The sequence below is a fragment of the Sycon ciliatum genome, chromosome 8, assembly GCF_964019385.1.
Source record: "Sycon ciliatum chromosome 8, ocSycCili1.1, whole genome shotgun sequence".
Lineage (NCBI taxonomy): Eukaryota > Metazoa > Porifera > Calcarea > Leucosolenida > Sycettidae > Sycon > Sycon ciliatum.
This window is the reverse complement of record NC_088650.1, coordinates 24,875,968-24,880,122: the sequence shown is the minus strand read 5'-3', so window position 1 is coordinate 24,880,122 and position 4,155 is coordinate 24,875,968. Positions and strand designations below refer to the sequence as shown.

General features: G+C 47.2%; 1 long non-coding RNA gene across 1 annotated transcript; it reads right to left on the bottom strand.

The window, feature by feature from the left end:
- Positions 1–1,554: 1,554 nt before the first annotated feature.
- On the bottom strand, positions 1,555–2,916 carry LOC135823359 (uncharacterized). The gene is made up of 2 exons (XR_010554681.1): positions 2,764–2,916; positions 1,555–2,612 (listed from the first exon to the last, which is right to left on the bottom strand). It is a non-coding gene; the product is annotated as an uncharacterized LOC135823359 (long non-coding RNA).
- Positions 2,917–4,155: the final 1,239 nt, after the last annotated feature.

Below are 4,155 nucleotides of genomic sequence, written 5' to 3'. Positions count from 1 at the left end.
AGCAAGGGGGCAACTCCGCAGTCGCGTGGGATCCTGCTGCACACACGCGACCAACCTCACCTCGGCTGTGCGTGACTTCTCGCTTGCGAAGTGCAGAGCACGCGAAATCTACATGCAGTGCAAGCCTGTCTACAAAAAATGTCACAAGGACTTTTGATTTGAGCTGTTTTGTTTTTGTTTAGACGTCTTCCTTTTTACGACTTCAGGATGCCTTCTCAGGATCATTGCTGCGTTCCTCACTGTCAGAACAGGAGGACGAAGCAAACAAGTCATTTCACTCCTTTCCTCGTGTGGAGCCACAGCGGCCTGGAGCAAGCGGATCCAGGCTATGCCCCGTGAGGAAGGACGTAGTTTTAGGGTCACTTTGAATATTTGAGTTGCAGCGATCATTTCGATCCCGAAATCGAAATCGTTTTGCCCAGCTCTACAAGGGCAGGATGAGTCCAGGAACCCAAACAGCTGTCCTACGGTACCAGGTTTGCTTTTCGCAAGAGAGTGGAGTCTGGACGCCCTGCTCCCCATGCTCGCAAAACAGTATTTGCTGAGCCTAGTGCAGTTCGGTCATGGAAGTGCAGCGTCTGCATCACGAGCTCCCCATGCTCCCAAACCAGTATTTTGCTAGGAGGCAACGGTACTTTGAGTTGGAAAGGAACCTGGCTTAGTGCAGTTTGGTCCTGTAATGGAAGTGCAGCATCTGCATCAGGAGCTGGCAGCAAGTAGAGCTCGTGTACAGAGTCTCGTGGAGCAGTTGGACGATGTGAGGACTGGGGTGAAGAAAGCCGAAAAACAGCTTACGTACAATAACATAAAGAAAGACTCTGAGCCGCTCCAGTTTCTGACTGGTTTGCCTTCAGGTGTTTGGACCGCTCTGTGGGACTTCTTTGAGCCTAGCCGAGAAAATGTGTACTGCGCCGCGCCAGATCTGCGAAGACGGAAGCTGAGGGACGGCGGATACAGTTGGAGGTGGCCGTAAATCGCCAATGAGCATGTAATGGAGGATCAGCTGCTATTGGCATTGATGTGTCTAAGCCTGGGCCGAATGGAACAGAAGCTGGCATGCGTGGCACAAGTTAATCATCCGTTTCACGGTATATAGCCAGCTGAGCTGGAAGATGTCTTGTTCCTCCGTTTGGGCATGATCCCCATTTGGGCGAGCTGGCGAGATGTTCAGTCATCAATGCCATGTACCGCAAGACATTCTGCATTGTGGATGAAACAGTTCCATTTTGCCATGCACTTAGGGTGCACAAGACCCAACAGATCCTCGCGCTCTTATTTTCTCTCATGGTAAGATTGCTGATCACAACACCCGGTAGCCAGTCGCAGATGCAACCAAATCAACCAGGTTCTCTTACTCTTTTTTTTCCAATACTGAAACCAAAGGTATACCAATATTTGCATCGAATGCAGTGATGATTCCAATACTGTCCACCAGTACAACGCATTACCAGACTGGCATACTACTTCGAAGTATAATCATGATATTATCCATTTCGCAATCACTGTCATTGCTTTCTTAGATCTCCAATCATCAATATTGGACCATAAACCGTCTATCATCTTATATTATATCATCATTAGTATCCTGCTACTATCCTCCTCTAACGATGAGCTCGAAGAAACTAAACAGCTGTCTAGAGGCGTAAACAATATCTGTCAACGGAAGTGTCCTTGCTGTGCTGGTGCGTTTATGCTTCGTGCATTAGTTCGGCCAAGAGCGCATGGTGGTGGCGGGTTGAGGATGTAGTACAGCGGAGTATGACCGAAAGCTCTGTCACAATGTATTTTATTAGGAAGGTATAGAAACAGAAAAAAACTGTATCTTCATCTTGGGCGTAAACAAGCTCGTCTTACATTAAATATACTAGAAAATAGTTCACTCTGAACATGCAGTCTCCCTAAGAGAGAGAGAGGGGGGGGGGGGGGGTATATTCATAGGTTCGAAAGAACCGCACACACACTTTGCTGCAGACAGCGGCAAGCTTTGGCCCTCGTGCTTCGAATAGGGAGCAATCCACTGCGCTACGCTTGCGATTAACAGCAAGCTTCGACTTTTCAAAGGTACGACTCATCACTGGCTCTGGGCTGGGGTAATGTTCCTGGAACAAATGCCCCACTGCCGACGGAGGGCCAGGGAGCACGCAATCTGCCTTCCTGGGCGAGAAGTGTTCCAGCACAAGAAGCAGCACGAATACATGACAAAAACCACCATCACCACCAGCCGGCACACAGCACACTGTTCTTCAAACACCATCCACTCCTTCCATGTGTTTGCACTGTCCTCCTCTAGCTCTTCACGCTCAACAAATACCACGCACTGCTCATCGTTTTTTTTAATGCTTCCTCTGGGTTGGCTAGCTCTTCGACTTGACAAAACAGCGATCACCACTGCTATCGTCACCTCATAGCAGTCGCTTCCACCAGTGGCTTTTCCTGTTTTTGCAAGGTGTCCAAGGATGGCTGCTGTTGTCACTACAAGCAAATCAGAAGTACTTTAGTGGCTGATGTCCAACCAGATCGTTGAAAAATCTATTTCTCCACTTCAGGGCTGCTGATCGCGATCGCGACTTGGTGACTAGGCAGCACCACGGTTACCTTCATAGAAGATGGCCCTGGAGAGGAAAAGGCAGACCAGAAAAAGGTTACTATTATCTTCAGCACCGATCTCAAGGAGAAAGAAATACGGTCTGCTGTAGCCTAGGCACAAAATAAATCTCACAACACGATTCGCGATTCGAATATTTCAACAACAAAAACACTCACCTCTGGAGTAACTCCTGTTTGTAGCCCGAGATCGTTCCCTCCCGCGCCTTGAAAAAATCCTGCAGCTGCATCAGAGTCCATGTCTCTCTCGGAGACTCTGCTCCTACCAGCAGGAGGTTCAGCACCGCTCGAAGCCATCGCAAACCACTTGAACTAAGCAGAAGACATTCCAAAACAAACCTGAAACACACTGTCGAAGATGCTGTCACGTTCAAAAACTAGCTCGATCGCGAGAGAGGTTGCCCCCGTGCTCGAACCCAGTATAATAAGGGGATCGGTCTATTTCATTTCAGAAAAGTTCGATACATGTACATGGCCATAGGAGCAGTGACACACTTGCGACTTTGTTGTATATGCATGTATATGTCAACAATCTTTACGTTCTGAGGGGGAGGGTGGGAGGGGTTGGGTCTAAACTAAAATAATTCGTTTGGTGAAAAAAGTTCGATATTTACGGACGGCCCCTAAGTAACAGCCAAAATATGACACTAATTGGCGATGCCGAAAAGTGCATATCGACTTAGAAATTTTCAACAGCAGCATGGAGCACGGGAGACACTATCTACTGTAAAAGCCATTATTCTAACGAGGCGCATATATAACGATTTCCCAAAATTGACTAGTTTACGTGCACCAAAGGTAACGATTCTCACTCATTCTCAATGCTCAATAGGACAGTATAATTATGACTGTATCGATTTCTGTATAACGATTTGATTTTTTCGTCAACTTTAGGTCTAAGTCTGTGTATCACATTGGCAGCTTTGGCGTAAGTCCATACTTACACACTATTGCCAGCCCAAGTATAAGTCCTTACTATATCCTACATCTCAGCTTAACCAAAACCAATCTAATCCCACTATATGCCCACATTATACATTTTTAGTCCACGGCTCTTTCTAAAGCGTCTCCTGATGAGCTATATACAGCGAAACCGGTCGGGACATGGACTATACAATACAGTATAGTAGTACAACATATTCACCGTCATGCAGCCATACAACGATCTGCCTTGCGCCTACTCCATAACCCTAACCCTAATCGTATGGGCTTGCAGTCCCTTGCGGTGGTCGGCTATTACTTAGATTTTTTCGCGTTCCGTGCCCCTGCTGCTGTCGAAAATTTCTAAGTCGATATGCACTTTTCGGCATCGCCAATAGTGTCATAAAAAAAGTAGTAGCCGACCACCGCGAGGGACTGCTTATCCAGTTTTCACCAGACCCATCTTCGTGTCGATTTTTGTGCGGAGTTCAGCGATCGAGCAATATGTGATGGATCAAGCATGGTACACTGATTGCGCAAGCATGGTACACACTGATTGCGCAAGCAGTGCAACACTGTATACCAGTGCATGGTGAGGACAATGTACGCTCGTAAAGTGACGCGGTCATA